General features: G+C 36.3%; 1 pseudogene; it reads left to right on the top strand.

The window, feature by feature from the left end:
* The first annotated feature begins 3,526 nt into the window (after positions 1-3,526).
* LOC130454234 (U2 spliceosomal RNA) lies at positions 3,527-3,700 on the top strand (annotated as a pseudogene).
* Positions 3,701-13,900: the final 10,200 nt, after the last annotated feature.

Here is a 13,900-nt window from a genome sequence, read left to right on the forward strand (position 1 = left end):
TGCTTACCACTTTGAGCAACTAGTCCCTCTGAGGCCTCAGCTGCCAAATTTAAGCACAAATGATAAGTAGCCAACTGTATACGTGGAATTTTGAACCCTTGTCCTTCTGGGGGATGAAGTCCAAGGGTTCAAAATTCCACTTATGCAAAACAAAAATTATTTCTTTTTTGACCAGATCTGAGTAGGTTCCTATTGATTGTTACAATTTATTGGAGATTTCATTCAAACAACTACCTACAATTTTAGTTACTGGTGCTAAAAAAAAGATACAGACACAATGGCAGGATAGGATATGGAGACCTCTGCTTCTAGGGCATGGATTTCTAGTCTGGAGTCTATGAACATGTTTTTTAAATGCTTCTATAATTATATTTCTATGTAAATTGTTGTCCTTTTTACTTTTATGTACTTAAAAACATTAAACCGAGAAAGCATCCATACGTTTCACCAGGTTGTCAGACACAAAAGTCTTAACCCTTGTACTAGGTTAGAATTATCTCTCTCTTCTCTCTTAAATATTATTAGCCTGGGGGATATGATTCTCAGGTTCAAGCTAATTGCTAATTACTATTCATTATTTGGGAGGAGCAGGACCCCAGGTTTTATATTCAAGACTTGTTCTCTTTCCTTCCAGATACCAATCCCACAATGAACATTCATTTATCCAAAAAGCTAGTGAAATAGATATCAGAGAAAGTATACAAGGGAGAATATAGACTAGGCAGTACCAAATGAAGGCCTCCCACACTTAGAGGAAATAACTCGGCTCACCAAGAGAATGAATCCTAGTTATCACTCAAAGGGAATTTCCCTAAAGGTTCTAGAGTATGGGGATGGGGACAAGATGCTGACTGCCAGCTCTTCTGATGTCTTCCCAGGGCTTTTTTTCAACAACCTGAAGTGAGATTGGCATCTTTCAAAAAGAGCCTGAAGTATGAAGAAGATGGAAGGGATTGGAATTACTTCCCAATCTCACTTTCACCCTGCCCTTCACATAGGTATGGGACATTTAACTTCATCAGTAAGGAGAGTCCTATACCAATGGGTTTGGGGACTAAGATTACAACTAAAATGAAGGGATTTAAAGAAAGTAGAGACTATTTTTTTCTTTTCTTTGTACAGTGCCTCACACATAGAAGGTCTTAATAAATACTTGTTGACTTTAAAAAATAAAATAAAATAAAATAAAGGGATTGGAGTGGAAGATCTCTAAGGTCCTGTTCAGCCCTAAGCTTTCTGTTCCTATGGTCTGCCAAGAAAGGATACAGACCAAATGAATAGGGTGACATAGATAGAATGATAAAGTAGAAAAAGAAATCTCTTCTTTGAACGCCTTGTCTTGTCTTATTTATGCCTTCATCATTGGATTTCCCAATTTCCCTACAGGCTTTTGGTCTAGTCTTGCCCATTAGAGTCATAGTAGAGGTCATCATATTGATTGTAAAAATGTGAAAATAGGATATTAGGTGAAACAACACTCTAGGAGGCAGTTATGTTCATAAGAATCTTGCTATAAATGTTATAAATGAGAGGCCCAACAATATCATAGCAGAGTTCCATAATGTTATCATAGGATTTGGTTACGATGAATTAACAATATTCTTATGAAATGACCGAGTAGCATTACTCAGCGTATACAGAGGCTCACCATAAGTGGATGCCCTGGGAAGGAGAAAGTTAGGCACTCTAAATACTTTCCACCTTTAAAAAAGTTACTATTAGCAATTGGGACAACTTTTTTGTCAAGTTGTCTGTGAAATGGATATTAATTCATAGGAGGATCATAGAATTACACAAATGGGAAGGATTTTAAAGATCATGCTGAATGGTGATGATAAGGGATTTAGAACATTCCCATAGAATTAGTATCAAATCTATCATGAAGTTGACTCATCCTATGCGCTAATAGTTTTCATAAGGACTGCATGACCTTAGCATATTAATTAGCTTCTGCTAGAGAACTGTCTACTTCCTATCTTGAGTTATATCTGTACCAACATTTAAATGGTCCATGTTCAAGATCTTGATATTTTCCTCCCTGACTCCTTTCCTCATTTTACAGAAATACCTACTTTCCTGTTTCTGAAACTTTAAGAATGCTTGACAAGTTAAAATAATGACAAAAATAAAAATATTAAGTATTTATATATTAGGTGGCACACTGGATTGAGAATTGAGCTTGGAGTCAGGAAGACTCATCTTCTCAAGTTCAAATCTGGCCTCTGACCCTTAATAGCTAGGTGACCCTGGGGAAGTCACTTATGTTTTGCCTTAGTTTCCTCATCTGTCAAATAAGCAGGAAAAGAAAATGGCAAACTATTCCATTATCTTTGCCAAGAAAACCCCAAATGGGTAGAACACAACTGAAAAGCAACTGAGCTAAAATTTATATAGCACCTACTATGTGTTGGGTACTGTTTTAAATAGTTTACAAATATTATTGATTGGATGTAATAATTTTTTTTTAGCTCCCTCTGGTCCTCTTCTGCCATCTTTGCATATGCTATCACACAGACTCGTTGCACCTCCCTCTTCTTATATAACAACTTAATAGGCTGTTATAGTTTAATAGTTAAAAGCTTAATAGTTATAGGCTCCTGACTAGCATCCTAGAGGTGAAGGAAACAACAAAAACTATTAGTGAGTCTATAATGTTTTTAGAACTAGAGAAGACATAAATTGGGGATTAGGTAGAGATTATTATCTATAGATGGCAGGTTTACATTTTACCATTTCCACCTTCAAATATCTTGGGATTTCCCTTAAGAAAATTTCATGCAAAATGGGAATCTGTTTCTTCTTGGATGGGAATGCTCAATCAGCAGATAATCTGTCTTATACCAGAGCAGAGAACACTGATATTGGTCTTTTCCATTTTTTTCCAGAGTGCATGTCAATAGAATTTTTAATATTCACTTTCTGACATTCATTTTGCTCATGTTCTCTTTCCTGCCTCAATCTCTGCCCCCTTCTTAAGAAGGCAAGTAAGCTGATATAAGTCATACATATATATTTTATGGACTACATATTTCCATGTTTGTCATGTTGTGAAACAAGGTATATATTGGTTACTCTAGAGGAAAATTCATGGGGGGAATAAAGGGAAGAATGGTATATTTCAATCTATATTTGGACTCCATCTGTTCCATTTAAGGCAGTGTCCTTTGGAATTGTCTTGGATCTTTGTCTTGTTGATAACAAAGTCATTCACAGTTGATCATCATATGCTGTTATTGTTATTGTGTGCAACATTCTACTGATTCTACTCTTCACTTTGCATCACTTCTTATAAGTCTTTCCAGGTTTTGTGTGTGTGAACATCTTGTTGGTCATTTCTTATGTCATAATAGGATTCTGTTATAACATAAACCACGACTTGTTTAGTCCTTCTCCAATTGATGGACATCCCTTCAGTTTCCAGTTCTTTGCTACCACTGCTATAAATATTTTTGTACAGGTATGTCCTATTTTCTCCTCTCTTAAATCTCTTTGGGATACAGACCTAGGAGTAGGATTTCTGGGTCAAACTGCTTCTCTGCCTTTAGGCTAAGATCAAGTGGAGTATCTGTTCTTATCAATTTGATATTGCCCTTTTAGGCATTCCAAAGTCCATTCTAGCAAAATGAATATGTCAAGTTTGGAGTCTCCAAAAGAAAATAAATAAGGGATTAGAAAAGAACTCTGACTCTCTCCACTTTCTCTGCAGGGGTGCCTGAGGGTGGGATAAGTTAGGAAACTCTAGCTAGCAGGGAGGCAATCCTATCTGAAAATAAAGTCAAGGATAAGTCTGTGGTGTAGCCAGAGAATAATAGAGGACAAACTCTCATCTGCTTCCTCTTCTTTAGGGGACTTTGTCCATTTTCATTAAGGATTTCTCTTTTCTGGAGGAGCTCAGTGTGACATGAGGATGACTCATACAGTTGGATTAATTGATGGAGTAAGAGTCTCCTAATTCATCACAGGTGATGAATGCCTCACACGTGTAAATTCCAGTCAAAATGAGGCAGAAAAACAGTTTTGTTGTAATGACATTCCATAGACTTAGAAATAAAAGAAATCTTCCCAGCGTACTCTTTTATTTCTCAGATAAGGAAACTAACTCAAAGTGAGATTAAATGACTGCCCACCGTTCTTTAAGTCATAAATAGCACAGTAAAATTCAAATCCAGACAAAGAAAGGCAAAAGGCATGAAATCAAAGAAATAAAAAAAATTTTTTAATTAAAACAGAATTTTAAAAATCAGTAATGTGACATTTCTTAGGTGAAAAGTAACTATTCCTACTGCCTATCCATGCCACTCTTATTTCTCTTACCCACTAAAAGGATTCCTTACCCTGCAGTCGAAAACACTAGAGTTGTTTGCTAAACCATCTGCCTGGATCTCAGCATCGGAAGTCTCCTGTTTCATCACTTGAAATGGAAGGAAGTGTAAACACTGGCCTCAATGAAAATGCCCATAAAGAGAGCCTTGACCTTGGACCTGTATCTACTAAAAACAGGAAATAAAATCTGTCCTTCATTAGCCTTCCCTGACTACCACTAGAGCAAATGGTAGAAAAACAACAGTGAAACTAATCACTTACATTTGCTTATATGACAGCATGGCCATCCCAGACAGAACACTGGACTTTGAGACAGAGGATATGGCTTCAGATTCTAATTCTAGTGCGTGGTAATATCATAGGATCTAGAGTTGAAAATGCCCTTTAAAGATCAACATCCTCATTTTATAGATGATGAAACTGAAGGCCAGAGAGGTCATGGTGTCTGAGGTTCTATAGGTATTGAGTGAAAGAGGCTAGGGTCCTCTCACTCCAAATCCAGTGCCTTTTGCACGATACCCTGACATGTGACTGGAAAGCAAGTCACTTAAAATTTATGGGTCTCTGTTTCCTCATCTGCAAAATGGGAATGATAATATTTCTACTCCCTTCCTCATAGAATTGTTGTCGAAAGTCCTTGATATATCCTAATGGAACATCTGGGCAGCTAATTGGTATAGTTTATTAATTGTTGGACTTGGAAATAGGCAGACGAGTTTAAATCTTGCCTTAGATACTCACTACCTGTATAACCCTGGTTTAACTTTCCTCAGCCTCAATTTCCTCATCTACAAAATGGGATAATGATGCATCTATCTTCTAGGACTGTAGTAAGGATCAAAATTTTTAGCTGGCTGTACTCCTTTGGATTCCATCATACCTTCAAGAACCCTTAATATCAAGAAACTCATTATCCTGGGAGATTTCATGACTCTTGGGACTCACGTCTCATCAGCACCTTCAGTGTTTATTGATTAGAGGTCAGTAAAGAAAAACAAGGGTAGCTACATGGCACAGTGGAGAAAGAGCTAGGCCTGGAGTCAAGAAGACTCATCTTCCTAAATACAAATCTGACCTCAAATTCTTAGCTGTATTATCATTAAAATTCTCTGGAGACTCTATCTTTATTTGTAATTATTTATTAAATAATAAAAAATGGCCCTGAGAACAAAAAGACCCCAGAGTGGGATTATAAGGCAAGAGATCTACTTCCTCCCCCTCCTGCCATTTATGCTTTCTGTGACATCCCTTTCCTGAGCCTCTTTGATTAGAGGACCCTGACCTCAGTCCAGACAAGAGGCAGGTCTTCGGACCGAGGACCACCCCAGGACTGACCACTTTTCTCTGCCTGGTTCTGTTTCTCTTACTTATTGCCTCATTGTCCAAGAGGCTTGTTTACAAACAAACAAACAAACAAAGAACCTCCTCCACCCACTTCAGCAAGGGAGAAGAAGCAAGTTTGTAGCTTTGGTCTTAAAATCAAACCTTATGTTTTCCTTTAAAATCAAAAACGTTGTTTTAGGGTGCCAAAAAGGGGTACAGATGAATATTAAATTTCCACAGCGGTGTGACCCTGGGCAAAGTCAATTAACCCCATTTGCCTTCATTTTCTCATCTGTAAAATGATCTGGAGAAGGAAATGGCAAGCTACTCCAGTAACTTTGCCAAGAAAAGCCCAAATGGCAGAATCAGCAACAAGAAAGGGCAAAACAAATAATTTCTCCCAAAGGCTCCATTTACAGAGGGTTCCTAGACCAGCCATCTCTTCATTTCCTACCTGGCTACATCCTTTAGACTGGACTCCATTATGTCCTCCTGTCAGGTACCTTTTCAACCTTGCCCCTAACTCTTTTTCTGCAGTGTCTTTCTCCCTTAGGTTGTAAGCTCTCTGAGGACAGAGGAATCTTTCTTTTTTCATATTCATTTCTTCAGTGCTTATCACAGTGCCTGGAATAGGCTAGGAGCTTATAAATGTGTATTAATAAATGTTTATTGATTTATTATTATATTGTGTTATTCATATATAATAAATTATAATATAGTATTTATGATACATTAAAATTTAGTATATTCTATTTTAATGATTCAATAATAAATAATATATTTATTGATATATTATATTAATCATATATTACATTATATTAAATGTTATATTAAAATTATATATAATAAATTAGCATTCATTTGTTAATAAAATAAATGTTTATTAATCACTTGATTGAGACAATATTTATAATACACTTTGTAAGCCTTGTACTATAGCACAAATGCTATTATTAGTATTTGAGCTATTACTAATGTAGCACTTCATAAAACACTTTCCCCATGCATTATATTATTTGAGACTCACAAGAAACTCAAGGAGATGTATTTTTATCCCCATTTTTATAGATGAGACAGAGGATTAAGTACTAGGTACTTAGAGAGAAGATTAAAGCTTTGGCCACATAATGAGAAGACAGGAATCATTGGAAACAGCCTGACCTTGGGAACCATTGAAGACAAAAGGAGAAGGAGATGGCAGAAGCTGAGATGGATAGATAGTGTCATAGAAGCAATGGACATGGGTCTGGACAGATTTTAAAAGAGTGGAGTAGAGAAGGGCCTGGCATGCTGTGGTCCATTGGGTCACGGGGAGTCGGACACGACAGCAACAACAACAAGAGGGATGCAAAGTTGGGAGGAGAAAGTTCTTGACCTCATGGTCAAGCTCATCCTCAAAATAAAGCTCCCACATAATAGGTAGCAAAGTAGAGATCTGCACTTGGGGTTTTCTCAGTTCAATATTCTTTCCTCCACGTCCTGCTGCTTCTCAATGAGACTCTCTGGGGGTAAAAGATGCTGCACCTGGATATTGCCCAAGGGAAGGGGATAGTGTCTGTCTGGCTGCCTCCTGTGGGCATCTCGCAGAGAGCGTTGTCCCTATTGATTGATGACTGACCCATAGGCTAGAGGAAACCTTTAATTTAGAACTGACCCCAACCGGAAAGAGAGCTTGCTAAACTGGGGAACTAATTCTACCCTTGGGAGGGCAAACCTCTCATTTAGATGTGGCTTATAGTGGGCAGCTGGTAGGATGACTGATTTTTTTTAAAACCAAGAAGCTTTAGTGATATAGACAGACAAGGCAAAAATACCTTTCTCCCTTTCTTCAAAAATATATATGTAGTGAACAGGGGCCCTTATAATTGTGATAGGTGCAAGAAAATGTAAATGTGCGATCTTGACTTCTGTTACTGGTTGACAAGTTGACAAGTTAGGCAACATTCCTATACTTGAGTTGTTTAATTTGTAATAATAGATAATAATATATTAATATATAATGATTATATGTAATACCTAAAAACATATTAATATGTATAATAATTATATATATTATAATATCTAAACTACCTAAGTTTAAAAGTTGTGAGATTTGAGTGAAACTATATATGTAAAGCATTTGGAATGCCTCAACTGATATTTCATAATAAGGGTAGTTAGGTGGTACAGTGGATAGAGCACTGAGCCTGGAGTCAGGAGGATTCATCTTCCTGAGTTCAAATCTGGCTTCAGACACTTACTAGCTGTGTAACCTTGGGCAAGTCCTTTAATCCTATTTGCCTCAGTTTCCTCATCTGTAAAATGAACTGAAGAAAGAAATGGCAAACTACTACAGTATATTTGCCAAGAAAATCCCAAATAGAGTCACACAGAGTCAGACATAATTGAAATAACTGATAAGGCTGCTTCCCCAATTACTTTTTAATTAATTATCTTGCATTATTTTATATTTATTCTTCTTACTTTTATTCTGCATATACATATATATTTCCATGCTCTCTTCCCCCTTAGAATGTTAACCCTCTGAGAGTAGTTGTTTTACTCTTTGTATTTGCACCTAGCACAGAACCAGGAATAAAGTAAAGGCTTAATAAATGCTTATTATTATTCATATGCACACACATATGCACATATGCACATGCATATGTATATGTGCTTTTGTTATTAATTGAACATTAGAATTGGAAGGAACCTTGGAGATAATTTAGCCCTGACCCCTCATTTCACATATGATAAAACTGAAGCCTAGAATTGTAAAATCTCTCAAGTTACATAATTAGTACATGGAAAAGCTGGGACCAGAACCCTTTCTTTCTTACTCCAAATGCAGTACTCTTTACATTTAAACATTATTATTAGTCTAGGCTATAAGAATAAGAGGTTCATGTAAACTGGTTTGGTTTTAAGGAAGGGGAATGGTGGGATTAAAAAGAAAATCACATCAATAGATACTTGCAGAATGCCTACAAAGCACTATCGTAGGGACTCTAGGAGACAGAAAGAAGTATATGGTAAGATCCTTGGCCTCACAGAACTCATAATCTAGCTTTTTATGAATTAAAAATTAGAAATATGCATATTATAATCTGTCTTGCTTCAATTTCTATAATGGGCTCCAAAAATTGCTCGTAAATTGGTTTTTACCACAAAGAAAAATATGTGGATTACCTTAAATTATCAACGTTATAAGTATTATATGCTCATTTCTCAGAATTCTTAGTTTTCGAGTATTCTGAGAAGAAATGATAGTTTTGATACATTAAGTAATGGATGCATTAATAGACCTTACTTTTTAGAAAATGAAATGAGTGGAGCTCGTAGAGTTGAGGTTAAAAAGGCTTAGAGAGACAGAAAAGGAAGGATGAAGAGAATGAATCGGTTGAGGGAAGCCAGCTGAAATGGTTTCAAAATGGCTCATGGGAGCTGACCGGAGGGTCAAACACTGGGGAGAGGTGAGCCGAATTCTGTGAGCAGAATCCAGGAGATGCTGCCAGGCTTTGAGTGGTTATGAGGAAAGAAATTTTATTTTATTTTTTAACTGAAGGCTTTAAATTTTTATGGGGATCTTTTTAATTAAATTTTCTTCTTTATTACGAATTTGACAAACATCAACAAATATGATTTTTCCATATACACAGAACAGAAAATGAGGATGCTCTGTGAACTGTGAAGAGAACATTAAAAAAAATTTTTTTTGCTCTGAACCTAAAATAAACTTTGAACCAAAACTAAAAAAAAAAATTAACATTTCATATACAAAGACTTTAGCATAGTCTGTCTCTCCTCTTGAAACTGTGTTCTCTCCAGGTTTCCATGGCATTACTCTGTCCTGATTTTTTTCCTACCTATATGAACACTCCTTAGTCTCCTTTGTTGGATTTTCATCCAAATCATGTCAGATGATGGTGGGTGTTCTCAGGGTTCCATCCTGGTCCCTCCTCTCCTCTCTCTATACTATATCACTTGGTGATCTGATGAGCTCCCTGGACTGAATATTGTCTCTATGCTGATGATTTTTAGGCCTACTTATCTAATCCTAACCTCCAACAGGATACTCTATCACCCAATTGCATGCATTTTCATCACCTGGATGAAATCTCTCCTTCCTCACATCTGATTTCTCACTACACTGGCTTCCTTCAAGTCTCAGCTAACATTTCACCTTCTACAAGAATCTTTTTCTAGTTTGCCTCAATGAAACTGCCTTCCCCTCTGTTTATTATCTACAATTTATTCTGTATATAGTTATTTGTATATTGTTTCCCATATTGGACTATGAGGTTCTTGAGAGCAAAGACTGACTTTTGTCTTTCTTTGTATCCCCAGAGCTTAACACAATGCCTGGCACATAGTAGGTGCTTAATAAATGTATGTTGACAGAGTAGAAAAGAAAACAAGGATTATATGTGAAGCCAGAACTTTATTATATACAGCTTGCTTCTTTTAAAAGTACATCATAGATTCAACATGTTACTTTCCAAGCTATCTTGCTTATTTGTTTTCTTCTGAGCTTCCATCTGTTCTCTTTTGTGCATTAACATTTTTTTCAATTGCCTCTTTTTTCTTTTTCTATATTTCTTCTTTTAAAAAATTCTCTAGATTTAAAATACTATCTTTGGCTTTTATACTGTCTCAAGCCCTCTTTACCACAATTTTATGAGCTTCATTAGTTTCACTTTTTAAATACTATTGCTATTCCTTTCCAAATTCTCCTCTTAAGACTTATGAGAAAGAACACTATCCACATTCAGAGAAAGAACTGTGGGAATAGAAACACAGAAGAAAAACAATTGCTTAATCACATGGGTTGATGGGGATGTAGACTCTAAAGGAGCACCCTAGTGCAAATATCAATAATAGGGAAATACATCTTGATCAATGACACATGTAAAACTCAGTGGAATTGCATGTGAGCTATGGGAATGGGGTAGGGAAAGAACATGAATCTTGTAACTATGGGAAAATATTCTAAATTAATTAAATAAAATTTCCAAAAAAAAGAAAAACCAAATTTTCCTCTTGTTAAAAAGAAAACACAATCCTTTGAACAAGCAATCAATAGCTAAATAAAGTAGATCCTTATATTTTCCATGACCAAAAATTGTCCACCTCATTTTGACCCTCTGTTCATTATCTCTTCATCAGGCAGCAGGTACATTGATGGTCCTCTGGAATCATGGAGTCAATGGTTGGTCATTGTACTAATTATGGATCTGAAATCTTTAAAAGTTGTTTTTACAATGTTATGATTACATAAATTGTTCTTCTGTTGCTTCTCACTTCATTCTGTATCTGTTCATGTAAGTCTTCCCAGGTTTTTCTAAAACCATTCTTTTTGTCATTCCTTAAGATTCAGACGCATCCCAAGACATTTATGTATTGTATTTCATTCAGGCATTCTCCAATGAAAGCATACCCCCTTAGTTTCTAGATCTTTACTAAAGAAATAATTCAATAAAAAATAAAAGAGCCATATTAAATATTTTGTATGTATGTACATATTTAAGGCCATGTGGAAAAATGAGGAAAATGTTGTACTCAGAGAGAGAAGACCTGCATTGAACCCTAATTCTGCTACTAAATATTTGTAGGACTTTGGGTGAGCAACTTAAAATTATGAAGTCATAGATTTCAAGTTGAGAATTCATCTAGTTCAACCTCCTTGTTTCATAGATTAATGAACTGAAGAATAAAGAAGCTAAATAACTTGTAAGATTAAAGAGGCAGTAAGTGACATGGGTAGATTTTGAACACAGAGCCTCTGATGCTATACTGAGAGCTCTTTTTCACTATAAAATCCTATCTCTTCTCTGAGGCTCAATTTTCCCATCTGTAAAGTTGGGATAAAAATAATAATCTATCCTACTTCACAGTGCTGTAAGAACAAGGCTTGATAAATCTTAAAATGCCACATAGATGAAAACCATGGATTATACTCCAATATTCCAGTGGGGAATGTCACTTCATCCATATCAATTCTGTGATTTTTCTTGCCAACATCCTTCCATATGTTTGTCATAAGGGACCACCTAAATAGGCTAAGTGTTTCACTTTAGCTCATATGAGGTTTCATGGGCTATTATTATTATTCTAAAACTTGGGGGGGGGGGTCAGAAAGAAAAGACAAGTGCTTGTTCATGTCTAGAAGAAATCAAGAGAACCAGGATTGTATTGAAGGTAGATCCAGAGATTATTTAGCAAGAAGGTACAAAATGGTGCCAAGGATTGGTAATAAAACTAGCTGCATGACTTTGGTGGGTCATTTGTCTATTCGAGGTCTCACTTCACTTTCTGTAAAAAGATTTGAACAAACAATTCTGTAAATGTTCTTCTTGATCTAATATTTATAATTCTGTGATTCAAGAAGTAGAGCCAGTCCAGTTAAAGACATGGGAATAAAACAAGGTATGCCTGAAAGAGATTATTTAATACTTTAAACTCAGCAACCTGAACTGGATAACAAGAGACTATGAACCTCTAATTTCCTTATTCTTCCTATAATATATACCACAAGAGTCCAATATTTTGGCATAGTAACTGCATATATATATGACAGTTCATGGAGAAAAAGGGAAAGGCAATGGGTCTTGAAAGCCTAGTCTTTGGAGGAGAAATAGCCTAGGGATTATTGGCCGAAAATGACCCAAGGAAATAGCAGGAAGGGAACTTGGCTAGAGAACTTTGTTTACCAGATTTTAACCAGATTTTTTCCTTTGACTTCCTGACATCAGTTAAACTTTAGCTCCTGCTTATAAAAAAAACATTTGTAGGTATCCTTGGATCATTCAGAGAATCTTTAAAGTTTTCTCTTTCTTCATCTCTCTATTTCTGTCTCTTTCCTCCTCTCTCAATCTCATCTCTTTGTCTCTCATTTTCTCTCCTCTTATTCTTTCCATCTTTTTTCTCTATCCTCTCTCATTCCCATCCCCCATCACTCTGTATCTGCCTCCCTCTCTCTCTTCCCCTCCCCTGTTGCTGTCTCTTTCTCCCTCTCCTCTTCTCTCTCTCCCTTTTTCTCACTCTTTCTACCTTTAGAGAAAGCAAAGAAGACTGGGAGGCAATGCCCACATATGGAGATATTCAGATTCAAAAGCAGCCTCACACTTAATTGATTGCGTAAATTCAAATGTCACAAGATAAATATGCACAATGCAAGGTTGAATTCTACTGGGTGATGACCAACACTGCATGGTGGGGAGGGGAAAGAGGTCAAATCCAATTAATTATTCTCTATTAAATTCAATTTAACTAACATTTTTTAATGTATCCTGTTCTAGGTATGCTGTGATAGGTTGATGAGCCCTGGGAGAATACCAGGGAGGTAATGGGAGCTTAAATCAATGCTAGAAAGACTTTTGAGCCTGTCTGGTATGACATATTTTGTGTACCTACAGGGAACTAATTAGAGTGGAAATTTGACAATTATCCAATGGCTTTGATCATTGAAGAATTGCAGGGCATTAGGACAGAAAAGACTTGAAAGGTCATCTAATTCCAAATCCCACCTACTGCAAGAATCCCCTCCAATTCATGCCTGACAGCCAGCCTCTGCATAAATAATTCCAGTAGTGAGGAACTCACTCCCTCACAAAGCAGCCTTTTCCTCTTCAAAAACATTTTTTTAATTGCCAGAAATTTCTTATATTGAGTCTGGAATCTATCCAGGAAATTTGAAATGGAACACTTAAAAATATAACCTATCAATTTTCCCTTTCACATAAGTCTAGTATCCTTTAGGTTTATAGTCAAGGGACCTTATCTCATATTCCTTCTGTAACTTAAGATAAATTAAGGCTGATTATTCCCCTTCTTATGGACATTCTGAAGATGTGAAGTCTTAAAATAATAGAAATGGAATGTTTAAGATACTGAATTTTCTTGGCTCTGGGTAGAGAGAGCCTTGCTTTGAGACAGAGATTCTGGGTTCAAATAATGCCTCTAATGCTTATTTGCCAAATCATTTAAACTCCTTGGGTTTCAGTTTCCTCAGGTCTAAAATGAGGAATATGACTAGATGAGTTCTGAGGTCCATTCCAGTTCTAGACCTATTTCATACATGAAGAGATTCAAATATTGATTGGTGGGAACAAATCAAAAATAACAAAGCTTTTAGCTAGACCTAGCTAGATTTGATTTTCAGATTCCAACAGATTTCAAACATTTACTCTTTGCCCACTCCTCTTCTAGTAGGTCTGCTATGTGCCCTCAGATTAGGGCATGCTGTGTATCTGTGAATTCTATTCTCTGACTGCCA

The sequence above is a fragment of the Monodelphis domestica genome, chromosome 4 (genome assembly GCF_027887165.1).
Source record: "Monodelphis domestica isolate mMonDom1 chromosome 4, mMonDom1.pri, whole genome shotgun sequence".
Taxonomy (NCBI): domain Eukaryota; kingdom Metazoa; phylum Chordata; class Mammalia; order Didelphimorphia; family Didelphidae; genus Monodelphis; species Monodelphis domestica.